This window comes from Sus scrofa, chromosome 2 (genome assembly GCF_054392235.1).
Source record: "Sus scrofa isolate SSC_HxYL_T2T_F1_AM1 chromosome 2, Sscrofa_HxYL_maternal_Yorkshire_Landrace_v2.0, whole genome shotgun sequence".
Classification (NCBI taxonomy): Eukaryota; Metazoa; Chordata; class Mammalia; order Artiodactyla; family Suidae; genus Sus; species Sus scrofa.
Window position 1 is genome coordinate 34,012,705 of NC_139384.1, and position 14,399 is coordinate 34,027,103.

The 14,399-nt window shown below is 36.9% G+C and overlaps 1 protein-coding gene across 18 annotated transcripts in view; it reads left to right on the plus strand.

The window, feature by feature from the left end:
* Positions 1-14,399, plus strand: part of LOC146405318 (uncharacterized) — an 887,521-nt gene that overhangs the window by 561,922 nt on the left and 311,200 nt on the right. The window lies entirely within an intron of this gene.

Consider the following 14,399-nt stretch of genomic DNA (forward strand, 5'->3'; position numbering starts at 1 on the left):
GCTGGTCACGGATTAATATTCTTTTGGTTCCATATGGAACAAGGGTAAACTTTATATCTTCTTTTAGGAAGAATTGCGTCCGTTGCCTTAGTCAAAGGAAAAGTCTGGCAAGAGAGTGAGGGTGATAGAATTTTCCTTTATGAATGAAACCCATGTAGTGTCAAATTAATGAGAGGTTGCTGGTCACTTTGAAGAACGAAGCTCAAAATGCTAGTTGTATTGACCAGAGAGGCTGGCTATGCTCCTATTTCTCTAAATAAAGTTTTATTTACAGCCACACTCATTCATTTATGTATTGTCTGTGGTTGCTGCTTTTGCCCTATGCTAGTGTAAGTGACTGGTTTCAACAGAGACATCATGGTCATTTAACCCTAAAATATTTATTATGTGACCCTTTACAGAAAAAAGTTTGTTGACATCTGTTCCTGAACATTATAGAAGCTTATTCCATGGCTCTGGAACTAGAATCTGTGTTGAGATCCTGGCTCTGTCACCCACTAGCTATGGGACATTGGACATGGTGCTCAACCTTTCAGCATTACAGCTTCCCCCTTTTATAAAGTGGGATGATACTATTTTTCCTCTTAAGCTTTCTCTAAATTAAATATATTAGTACATGTTAATCCCTTAATATTGCAGGTGATTCATAGTGAACACTTAATAAATGTAAGGTGCAGTTATTTTTATCATCATTATTTGTACCTTACCATTATTAAGCCTTAAATTTTCTTTGCTTAGTCAAATCCATGATCCTCACTGTTGCAGGTGGGGAGGGGGGAATGGAAGCAGCTCCCTTTCGAATTAGACTTTGTATCAGGGATAAACATTAGTATTTACTCCATAGTATGCAAATTACCCATGGTGTTCTGGGCTGTTACCTGTCTCTCTACTCACATGGAGAAAGCAAAATATTTCCCATCCAGTATAAGCTGTTTTTCAGTATGTTTGTAAGCATCTTATAATTAGTCACTTCCTTGAAATAAATGAATTCATTAATCAGTTTTTGTAAGCATGGCCATGGTTATATTGTTTTTTTATGATTTCTTCCTACATAGGAGTAACATTTGTGTGAGTATGTGTGTGTGAGTGTATAGGGTAGGAGATATAAAGGACAAAGAGAGCTGCGAGGAATATATGGTCTGATGTACTAGGAAATGGAATGAAATTCAGCCCCTGTGGTCCTTTAGGGGGGTCAAAGAGCAAGCTGCAGACACAGTGGTTCTGCTGAACTGATTGTGGCTTTCAGCAAAGCTGCTAATGGTATAATGATAGCTTCTGACATAAAGCAGAAGGTGTTCTATTTTTAGGCAATAGAGTTATATGCAGAAATGATCCAGACGCATTCTTATCTTAGAGGATACTGAAAACTGCCCACACTTTTCTAACACTCTGTTGACTTATATAAGATGGTGGTCTCTTGGAGAGAGCTTTACAGGCAATACTATAGCACTATCATTTGTCAGGCATGTACTATGTACCTGGGACTATGCATAACACATTATCCCAGTGAATTCCAACAACAATGAGGAAGACACTAGTATTGTTCCCATCTTACAGGTGATACTAGTATTGTTCCCATTTTACAGGTGAAACTGCTACACAGAGGAGTATCTTTTAGGATGTTAATAGCAGAGCTGGTTTCAAGTCCATTTCTGGCTGGCTTGAAATTCCAAGCACAATTGGAAAGGAAAAGTGAGATATAATTATTTTAAACTCTCAGATCTCAAATTAAATTAGAGAAATGATTCCCTTGCCTTTCATTACTTGAAAGGCGTATTAAGCTCTAGTTCAAGGACTGGAAATGGATAAAAAGTCAGTTGTGAATGCGATGATATTCTACATTTTATGGAAGAATTCAATAAGTCTGTGGAAGAATTCAGTCAACAAAAGGCCCGAATCTGAAAATGGACTTAGGAATGAGTGGTGGACAGAGTTAAGACATAGTATTCTCAGAAAACAGGAGTAGACAATGGGTTCAGCCAACAGTTACCTTTAGGGAAGACTGATGGGAGGATCACAGAGGTGGGCCCTGTAAGAAGAGGCACCATTTGGGTGCTGTTAAGGCAGCTACAAGAAAGTCAGGCAGCAGTTCAAACAAAGTAAACAATGGACTGGATATGTTTGAGTCAGTTATCCTCTCTGAAGGTTGTGAGAAAAGATTGACAATCCCCAGCAGAAAGTTTTCAGGACAAAATATTAACTAAAATCTCAGTTATATGAATAGAAGCCCAAGTACTCATGGTATAACAAGCAATAAGTAAGACAAAAAAATTCAAAAAATAAATCTTTCAACAATTGTGTTAACCGCCTATCCTGTGTCAGGAGCTGGAACCAGAGTGTTAGGCCATATATCTAAAAATTTCCCTGGCTATAGTCAGGCAGGGCTGGTTGCGGAATCTGGGAAGAAAGATCTGTGAACTTAGTGAGCATGAGGGCAAATGGATAAATCTTCGTATATGTTCATGCCTGGTAGTTTTAAACAGTAGCTGAGTTTGGCTCCTGCTAAAGTGGACTTATAAATTGAAGCAGTGATTGATAGGACATGGCATTATTCAAATCTTAGAACAATATATGTCATTTCTTCATCATTTACTTTTTCAAACACTCATCTTTCTTTCTGAAAGATTATTGAGTCACTGAGTCCTTATATAGATCAGGCACTGTGCCAAGGGTTGGACATACAAGGTCGAATATGATTTTTTTTTCCTTGAGGAGCTTAGAGCATAAGGCAGAAGTTCTCAGATGTTGGTACCAGGGTGCAAGTTAAAAATTCAGATGTAGGTACACACTCTGGCATGCAGATGAGGTAGATCAGTGTAAATGGACCAGAAATATGCATTTTCATCAAGCACCACAGGAAATGCTGCCCAGTCTAATTGAGGCCAATGTCCAGAGCACTCTGATTTAGATAAATATGAAAGTCTCTGGTGAGATTTTTTCTGAGTTAACTGTCATATTTCAGTGCAAAAGAGGGGAAAAAATCTAGCATTTTGAATTTAATGGAAATAAAATATATTACTTAAGGGAAAAACAAATTATTCATTCCTGATGTGTTCAACCAAGCATACTCAGGTGCCAGAGTTCTGTATGGAAAGTTAAACCCCATGTCTTTTAAAACATTTCCAACATCGATATCTGTGCTTCTGTGACATCAAAATTTAGCCCACCCCAAACTTTATAATTTAGTAAAAAAAGAATTTATCTATTTATTTCAGTTAAGGCCTCTTTTTTGGTTGATAGTTTAATTTTGTCCTTTTTCTTTCTCTATTCTTCCCTCCTTCCCTCCATCCCTCCCTGTCTTCCTTCTTGTGGCTATTGATTCAGAGGTTTCTTCTGAGACATTTGTAGCCAAGATTTTATAAATATAGCTGAATAATATTCCTTAAATATAAACTAATTTTGAAAGATGTAAGAAGCAGCATAGTGAAAACATTTTTATTAAGATTTATTAGAATACTCAGGATCACCTTTAACTATCCCAATATCCCTAGAAGGAGGATAAAATTGATACTATCTGTTCTCTATCACAAAGAGTTAGAGAATAGAGGAAGGCTAAGGGTTTTCACAGTATATCCCATGATCTTTCAATGACCTATTGTTGCATAATAAACTACCAGACTAAGCCCTAAAACAGTGGTTTAAAAAAATGTTATTTCTTATGATTCTGTGGGTTGAGTAGGGGGTTTTTCTGCAGATTTCATACAGCCACAGTCACGTGATGAATCAGATGGAAGAGGTGAACAGTCCAGATAACCAGGCTAGAGGCTATAATTCTGATTTGACCCCTAGCCTGGGATCTTCCATATGCCCTGGTTATGCACCCCCCTACCCCCGCGCCCAAAAAAAAGACAAGAAAAAAAAAGTAGACTCTGCATATTGATGTTGATGACGAGAGAAATGGTAAAGTCACATTGCAGAGAAACGTGTGTAGTAGAAATGCAAGAGTATGACAATCTTAAAAAAAAAGTGTCCCCTGCTGGCTCAGCTGGTTAAGTATCTGGCGTTGTCATTGCTGTAGCTTTGGTTACTGCTGGGGCACAAGTTAAATCCCTGGCCTGTGAATTTCTGCATGCCATATGTGCAACCAAAAAAAAAAAAGGAGTGTGGCCATCTTTTACAGCTTATCACAATATACTAGTAAATTTGGTACATTTCTGGCTTGCTGGCCACAAATCATATTTCTCCCACATGCAGAATATACTCAGTTTTCTCATAGTGTCCACAAGTGTCTCATTCCAATTGTAGCATCAAACTTACAGGCCTCATGTTGTTAGGTTCTTCTATTTTTGGGAAAGAGCATATTCTTAGATTAGTTTAGGATTAACTTCTGCTTCCTGAGAATAATTCTTTGATTCTCTGTTCACTTCTACTCTTGACTTTGACCTCTGGTCTCCTGGCTACACCCACTGAGATGTACGTAATATTCCATATTTACAGCAAAGTGGCTTAATTATCCTGCTTCCTGCTTATGGAATTTAGAGAACTATTGGCTTCTTTTCTTTTCTTTTTTAGTCTTGCCATTATGGTTTATTAAAGGATATTGAGTATTGTTTCTGTGCCATACAGTAGGACCTTGTTTATTTTATATATAGTAGCTTGTATCTGCTAATTCAAAACTACTTTACCCCTCCTCCATCACTTTTCCACTTTGATAAACATGTTTATTTTCTGTATTTGTGAGTTTGTTTCTGTTTCATAAATAAGTTCATTTGTGCCATATTTTAGGTTCCACATATAAGTGATATCATAGGATCTTTGACTTCTGATAATCTCTGGGTCTATCTGTGTTACTACAAGTGGCATTATTTCATTTTTGATGGCTGAGTAATATTCCATTATATATATACCATTACATATATACATATACCACATCGTATTTATCTATTCATCTGTCTATAGACATTTGGGTTGCTTCTGTCTTTTGGCTATTATAAATAGTGCTGCTATGAACATAGAGATGCATGTATCTTTTTTTTAAATTAAAGCCCATTTTAAATTATCTCTTTTAGTACAGGTGGTAAATAACACATAGAAATTTTGTGAGTTTTTAATTAATCTGATTGAGGTTAACTCAACGCCCCAAAGGTAATATCCATGGTTCCTTGTGTGACAGATATTTCATATATGGCTGCTGTGGAACCATGGCTTTAAGATTCCAAGAGTGTCTTAAATCTTTCTGAGGTCTTAACAAAGGGTCTTAGAACCATATCCTTGTTTTAGTCTCAAACTTCTGACCATTTCTTACTTTGAGAAGATTTTGTCACATGGAAAAACCAGAAATATAAGTTAGTTATATTTTCTAGCCCAGAAAGTCTTTGCTCATTTATATTTCCTTTCTCTTTATTTTATTTATTTATTTTTTTGACTGCACCATGGCATGCAGACATTCCCAGGCCAGGGATCAAACTTGTGCCATAGCCATGACAATGTTGTATATTTAACCCACTAAGCTACCAGGGAACTACCTTTATATTTCTTTTAAATTCTGTTTGCACAGGAAAAAAAATTGTTCATGATTCTAGTATCATAATTCTAAATGGTCAGCTTAAAAATACAAGCCAATGGACATATTTAACATACTTCCCTGAAGCTCTAACCAGGTCCACAAATACCTTAGCTTCTTTTTTTTTTTTTGTCTTTTTGCTATTTCTTGGGCTGCTCCCGCGGCATATGGAGGTTCCCAGGCTAGGGGTCGAATCGGAGCTGTAGCCGCCAGCCTACGCCAGAGCCACAGCAACGCAGGATCTGAGCCGCGTCTGCAACCTACACCACAGCTCACGGCAACGCCAGATCGTTAACCCACTGAGCAAGAGCAGGGACCGAACCTGCAACCTCATGGTTCCTAGTCAGATTCGTTAACCACTGCGCCACGACGGGAACTCCTTAGCTTCATTTTTGACTTCCAAGCTATTACAGGAGACAAATTTTCCAAATTTCCTACAACAAAATAGAGATTTCTCTTGTCCAAGTCTCTGAGAACAGTTTCTTTGGGTATATCAGGTATATTTTAGCCTCCATTAAATATCTCCTTTCTTCTAGCCTTGTCTCTGCCTGTTGCCTGGTCTGAGAACCAATGTCACATGCTCTAAGTTTTACTTATGGGAGCACCCCAATTCTGATACCAGTTCCTTTCTTAATTATTGCTGTGTAGCAAAATACCTAAAACTGAGTAGCTTTAAACAACAAAAATTTAATATGTCTCATGATTCTGTGTGATAATTGGGCAGTTCTTCTTTCTTTCTTTCTTTCTTTTTTTTTTCTTTTTAGGGCTGCACCTGAAACATGTGGAAGTTTCCAGGCTAGGGGTTGAATCAAAGCTGCAGCTGCCGGCCTACGCCACAGCCACAGCAACGTGAAATCTGAGCTGTGTCTGCAACTTACCCCACAGCTCACGGCAACCCTGGGTCGTTAACCTACTGAGCAAGGCCAGGGATTGAACCTGCATCCTTATGGGTACTAATCAGGTTCATAACCCTCTGAGCAACCATGGGAACTCCTGCTTCTTTTTCATTGTCCATTCGTGCAACTTCAGTATGCTGCTGGATCAGCTGGAGTTGCCAGAACATCTGGGCCTTTTTCTCTCCATCATAGTTTTCAATATAGGCCTCATCATAGTATGATGGTCTCAAGATTCCAAGACAACAAATGTACAAGTATCAAGGCCTCTTTAAGCCTCAGCTCGAAACTCCTATCACATTATTTCTGCTACATGTGGTGGTCAATGCAAGTTACAGGATCAGTAGAAATTCAAGGAGTTAAAAAAAAAAAGCTGACTTCCACTCTCTGTGGGAGGAGTGGCAACATCACAATGCAGAAGGGGAGGTATACGGAGTGGGAGGAATTGTGGCCCTCTTTGCCCTCCATCAGACACAGGTCATTGGTAGCTTCAAACAGAACCCAGATATATTGATTTCCAATATAAAGGGTGCCATATAAAAAGTAGCTAGTGATATGTCTAGTATGTAAGAAATATTACCAAGTGTTATTTCTTAGCACTTCTTGCTTCCTTTGTATACTTCACAAAGTACTCATTTTGCAGGGAGTATGCTGATTTGCTCTACATGTTATATAATTTAAAATCAGTGAGTAAACAACCTTCAATATTATAGATTTTTTACTATGAAAGGTGACAGAAATGACAGAAATCAGCAATGGTGTTAAAGCAACTACAATAATAGGATGCTTTTTTTTAATATGAATTTGAAACTGTCTGAAATACTATAAAAACAACATCAGCATCAACAACAGTGGGTTTTGTGCAGAGATGAATATTCTAGGGATTAATAGCAAATTTTGAATTGTAGGAGGCACACTTCTAAATTGAGTTAATTAATGAGATAGTAAGAGAGCAAAGCTCTTTAGTAATAACACAAATGAGTAACTCTAAACCAGAGGCATGTTCTAAGAGAGCTTAGGTACCTTGAATTTTAGGGGAATACTGGCTAGACCTTCTCTGAGAATTTATATTTCAAAATGACCTTGATGAAGGCAATGACTGAACAAGTTTAATTAAACAGACAATTAAAATTACAGTTAGATGTAAATAAATTTGCTAAAATTATCTTTTGAAGTATATATCTCCAGATTACTAGATATTGTTTCTCTCTAGCCTTGCTTGGAGAAAAATGACTTTTCTCTGTCCTTGAGTTTGGCCATCAACTCTGTCTATGCCATATGATGGATGATGACTAAACTTTGCAGGCAGAGGAATAGGAGGGACGGACAGGGACCAGATTGGGAAATAGATACCATTGTGAAGGAGCTGCAATGCACAGCTAGAGTCCCACTGGAAAAGGCAGAATATATGCACTCCAGAGCATAAGAACATATGGTTTTGGACCTTGGTAGATGTCAAGAAGGTATGCTGAAGGTCTACAGAGGAATATGTTACCACAATAAAGATTCTCAACAGAGAACAGTATGTAGTAATGCAAGCAAGAGGGAACTTGGCAGGAGTCAGGTAAGAGAGCCTGTAGCATGATCCTATATGTTAGGAAGATCTGGAGATAATGGTTATTATAGAATAGAGTAGGTCAATACGGTGTTTATCAAGATATTATTCTGGTTAAAACATGGGCTTTAGATTGCACAGATCTGGATGTAAATCTCAGCCTCTCCGTTCATTCAACTTGGGCAGGTTATTCATGTCCTTGTTCCTTAGTTAGCATATGTAAAACAATAATTGGAAGTAAACAGCTACTTTGAATATTTCTTGTGAGGATTAAATGAAGAGTATATGTATAAAGCACATAATAAGTCTCTGACACATAAATAGTACTACTCTTACTCCTAATACTAATCACAATAGCAGCAACAGTATAATGATTAAGTTCATAAGCTCAGGCTTGGGGAGAACATTGGGAAAAGGTCCTCAAAATATGGTCTAAGAAAGGAACTATAGTCAAAGATAAGAATTTAGTTCTTAGGGCTGGTTTACTGGGTTACAGTGGAAGGGGAGCAAAAGTAACTTAATGATAAATCAACTGATACTGAATCTGGCTCCTACATTTCCTTGCCTAAGGACATAATAGACCACAGAGCAAGTTTTCAAGAGAGTCTATGGAGTTAAGGAATGGAAGCAAGAAATCAGGAGGATAGAAGGAAGTAGGGGATCCTGTTAAGGGGCCAATCAAAACATCACACTCAGGAGAATGCCTTGTGTTGGTCGGTCTTATTTGTATGCTCGAACTCCTTTTGCAGCCATGCTGGTGTGCTTTTACAGTCAGCTACCTCAGTTATCCCACAAAACAGCAATCCTAAAACTCTCTTCTTCACTTGCATTCCTTAAGCTGTGGAGAAGATATTCTGGCTAGGGAATATCAGCAGGAGTCTCTCATTCAGCTAAACCAGCTACCAACCTCTGCTCTGTTAACTCCCTCTTATGGGCAGAAATTTCATTCTAAAAGCACACCGTGGCCCAGAGACCCAGTCTGTCAATCTTCTCTAGCTGTACAAATTCTGTAGTAGGTGCAAATGTTCCAGAAGGAAGTCACTTCTGGGAAGAAACAGAGAGTTGGTTGTTGTTATTATTGTTGTTCCTATTGGCACCAAAAGCTGTTGAAGGAGATGGGCCATGCTTTTCTTTGGTAGGTTGCCATTTTGGATCCATCATCTTGTAGCTTTCTAACACCTTGTAGCCGAGATTGCAAGACTGCCACTGCATGGCAGGCTTCTCACCTCAAATTTGGTGTATGTCTTGGAGGCTGTCAGTGTATGAATACTCAAGTGATAATTGCATCATTCATTTTTAGCACGAATTACATTTTTCATAGAAAGCAAAACTAATCCCAAAAGAAGGAAAATAAAAGATTAAATCCTCCTATAACTACACTTTAATATAACTCTGTCCAGCATGAAAGATGGTCCCTACAAGTATTCTGTCCTGTTGATTTTTACAATTGTAGTTATATGTGCTGTGAAGTACTTCCTGGGCATGTAAATATTTCATCGTACGATTTGTTTTCATGTAGCTCTCCCATGCCCTATCAACTTCTTCCTGCTTTGTTTTCTTAGTTTTTGCATACTCTGTAATAATATTTTTGAGTCATGTGTTTATTATCTATCTCTTAATCATAATCACCTTGCCACCACTGGTAGAATGTAGGAATGTTTTCCCCATGTTTCTCCCCACATCTAAACTTCTCTTTAATGTTATTGTTGGGTTTGGTGATAATGGTTAATGTGTCAGACACTTTATTGTGTACTTAACACACAGATCTCATTTAACCCTTACAACAAAAATTCAAAGTAGTTATTTATACTTTTACTTCTTTATTAATTTAAAAAAATTTTTTAAATTTATTTTTTGTCTTTTTGTCTTTCAGGGCCACACCAGTGGCGTATGGAGGTTCCTAGGTTAGGGGTCAAATCGGAGCTGCAGCCTCCAGCCTATGCCAGAACCACAGAAACATGGGATCTGAGCCACATCTGCAACCTACACCACACCACAGCTCATGGCAATGCCAGATCCGTAACCCACTGAGCGAGGCCGGGGATTGAACCCATGTCCTCATGGATGCTAGTGGGGTTCATTAACCACTGAGCCACAATGGGAACGCCCTACTTCTTTTTTTATATTAAGATTGATTTTTATTATGCACTGGATACAAACTTTTTGTTATTACCATAGCACTTAAGTTACAATAGAAGGCAGCAGGGAAATTTTTTCTCTTTACTGGAGTATAGTTTATTTACAATATTATATTACTTTTAGGTGTACAACATAGTGATTCAATATTTTTATAGATTATACTCTATTTAAACATTATAAAATATTGGCTATATTCACTATGTTGTAAATATATCCTTGTAGCTTACTTATCTTATACATAATAGTTTGTACCTCTTAAAGTCTTATCTCTATCTTGCCCCTCCCCACTTCCCTTTCCTTACTAGTAGCCACTAGTTTGCTTCTGTTTTGTTATGTTCATTTGTTTGTTTATTTTTCAGATTCTTTTTTTTTTTCCCACTGTACAGCAAGGGGATCAAGTTATCCTTACATGTATACATTACAAGTACATTTTTTTCCTCACCCTTTGTTCTGTTGCAACATGAGTATCTAGACAAAGTTCTCAATGCTACTCAGATTCTACATATAAGTAATATCATACAGTATTTGTTTTGTCTAATTTCACCAAGCTTACTACACTCCAAGTCTATCCATGTTGTTGCAAATAATAAAAATTCATTTTTAACGGCTAAGTAATATTTGATTTCATTTGTATATATATTATACCTTCTTTATCCATTCATCTATTGATGGGAATGTAGATGACTTCCATATCTTGGCTATTGTAAGTAATGCTGCTGTGAATACTGGGGTGCATATATATTTTTTCAAATCAGTGTTCTAATTTTCTTTAGATACATACCCAGGAATGGAATTGCTGGATCATATGGAAGTTCTATATTCAGTTTTTTGAGGAATCTACATATTGTTTTTCCATAGCAACTGCACCAATTTATATTACCACCAACCGTGTAACAGGGTTCTCTTTCTCTACATTCTGCCCATGATTTGTTCTTTATAGTCTTTTTGATTATAGCTCTCTGACAAGTGTAATGTGATACCTTGTAGTTTTGATTTGCATTTCTCTGATGACTGTGTCTGTTGTTCATCTGTATGTCTTCTTTGGAAAAAAAATGCTTATACAGGTCTTTTGCCCTTAATATCCAAAATATATAGATAGGTCAAACAACTAAATACCAAAAAATAAAAATGAAAAACTTGATTTAAAAACAAGTAGAACACCTTAATTTCTTTACTAATGGAAAAAAAAAAAAAGAAAAAACCTAATGCTCAGAGTGGTAGTTTGCTTTGCTCCTGAAGTATCACCAGTGCCAAGAAATACACCTGACACATAGTAGGTTCTCAGCCAACATTTATCAAAAGAATTCATGAATAAGTTGGAAAATAAGATGTTGTTGTCAAGTCCTCATATTACAAAGAAGACATTAATAGAAGGGGGGAAAGTGTTAGTTATAAATGTAGTTGTCAGAGTTTCCTTGTGGCACAGTGGGTTGTCAGGTTGTCACTGCAAGCAGCTCGGGGCCCTGCTGTGGCATGGCTTGGATCTCTGGCCCAGGAACTTCCATGTGCCTTGAGTGTGGCCAAAAATCAATCAATCAATGCAGTTGTCTTTTAAGGGCAATAATCTATAGTATTTAAAAGACCCTTTTTGCACATGAGTGCCATGATACCTGGCCAGGTTATTTATTTGCCATGTGAGCTCTTCACCATGACCATCAAATCCTGGCAGGGAGAGGAAGTGTGGAGAGGTAGGTGAGTGAAGAGGTGAGACTCCAACCAGGGAACTAACATACAGATGGCTCAAGGAATCACCACCAAAAGAAGACTTTAGTATGTGAACTCCCTGGAAGTTTTCATTCCCTTCAAGGAATACTCCAATGAAGCCAATCCAATTTTCATCTTAATGAAGTGGAAGATATGAGCTAAAATTAGTGTTAAGTGTTCCTGGCACAAAGAGGGCATCCTCCCCTCTCAAAAACCAAAGAAACAGTACAAAAACAATATGTGAACTCTGTATTCAGCATAGTTTAAAGGGAGAGTGTAGTGTTTTTAAATTTAAAACAAAAACACTAAAATTTAGAATGATAAACTAAAACTGTATATTAAAGACAACTATAATTGAAAAAGCTGTGTTAATGAAGACAAGGCATTATGAAATGCACAGAGAAGTCAAGAAATTGTCGTGTTTTCGTAATTATCCTCTTTCTCAAATGTCATATAGTTTTTTGTTTGTTTGTTTGTTTTAAGAATATCTTGGTCAAAGTTTAGATTGGGACAGAATTAAAATGAGTCCAAAGTGAGAACAATAGATTGTCAAAACCAAAAGCATGGTGATGTCAGTGCTTTTATGGGGGACACTTAGGGATGAAGCAGCCAATCATCTTCCAGGATATGCTTATCAAGACAGTTGAGATGGGGACTCCACATTAGGCCCTGGTTGCCACTTAGATTTCTAATTCTCCATATGCCTTCAAAGATAAGCATGTACAGATAGATCAGGTATTCATATACATTGTGAAATTTGAGGGGAAAGTAAAGATCTACCTTGCTCTTTATTATCTATCTCAACAATTTTCCAGTCTATATATAACTCCTAGCCTCATGGAAACTGGTATTACCTCATGTAGATTCTGTAGTCTGCTCAAATAGTTCAGGAATTTGGGATTAAATGTGAGACTAAATACAGTATAATTTATTTTTAATTATCTTGTGCAGGACTCCTTTGATATGCTGATGTGTATTGTGAATTTACAACAGGTGAATAAGATATGGAGCAATTCTCAAACTGAGATATGGACGCCATCTCCCTTCCTTTTATTGTTTTTTAAGTATCACAACAGTTTTGTTCCATAAAATACACTTCCGAAAAGTGCATGTTTAAGACACTATGCCTCTGAAAACTTCCAACAAAAATGTCAGTGGAATTAGCTGGGAGACTTTGTACATGAACTCATGAGCTCTCACCAATAAGTTGCGGAAGGGTAGGACTATTTTCTGCTATGCAGTTTTGTCCAAATTGAAATTGGACTGCTTAAGAACCACAAGATCTGTATCGTAATCCCAGTTCTATCCAATAAGAGGAATTTGCTCAAGTTATTTTCTCTATAAGCTTCAGTTGCCTCTTCAATAGGGTGGATCTAGTGAAAACTACTACATAAATGTTGTGACTAACTAATAATAACAATAACTATTGAAAGAGCAGCAGTTATTTTGTCCTTACTACTGCCAATCATAAATTTAGGTACATTAACTTTTTTTGTTGCAACCATGAGAATAGGATTGTTATTATTATGTTCATTTTGTAGCTGAGCAGACTGCAACTCATAATTGTTCTGTAGGTTTCTCAAGATTGTGCAGATTAAAGGTGGAGGAACCAAATTTCAAGTCCAGTCCATTTGATTCTTTTATCGCTAGTTTACTATCTTTAAATTCCTAATGTGATTATTGCTATGATAAATAATAATAATAATAATAATGGGGTTAACAGACCTTTTTTGATTCTCCTTATATGCCAGGTCTTGGTCTAAGTAGGTTAGGTGTATTATTTAATCATCACAATAATCTTATTTACATAAATTTTGTGTGTAAATTTTATATGCTGTGTAATTATAGCTTTCTATTATTATTACTATCATGAATAATGAGTAAATGGTTATTTATTATTTTCCTAATTCTATTTTCCTCATTTCTTCAAAAATTTTAATGAAAGCTATGTTATAGAATGTTAAAGCTGAATGGGTTATTAGGAATTATTTAATCTTATTGATCTTTATTTTGAGATTATCTCTTAATTTGCTAGACCAATATGGGCATGGCATTTGCACTGGATTGTTTGTGATTCTGGACTTTATCTTGGTCAAACTCTTTAGAAAGTGTAGCTTTAAAAGATACATTGAGCAGACAATTAATTTTAACTTGAAATAAGACAGAGATGTTTTTTGGTGCATATTTGCCTCAAAGTAAATTTAACAGGAATTTTCACTCTCAAAAGTTTGTCCTTGGTAGCAAACATGCAGTTATAAAACTTGGAGTTGGAGGAGGTCACTGAGAGGATGTGACTACTGGTGGACCCAAAAGCTGGACCTTGTCAGTCAGCGGTTATTAAATGTTCCACCCAGCAATCTAGAGTAGTCTGCCTCTTTCTTCAGTCTCTCCATGCGCTTTGTGTTTGGGGGCATTTTTACCCAGGAAACTCCTGAGTTTGCAAGCCAATTTGGTGGTTTTGTGGCACCAAGAAAAGCACCCAGGTCTGTGTGGCAGGAAAACTGGGCTCTGAGACAACACTCTGCTATTGCCTTGCTCTGTATCTTTGTCCTTAATGAATAGTTATTCATTCATGACATAGTATTTATTGAGCAGCTACTAAGTG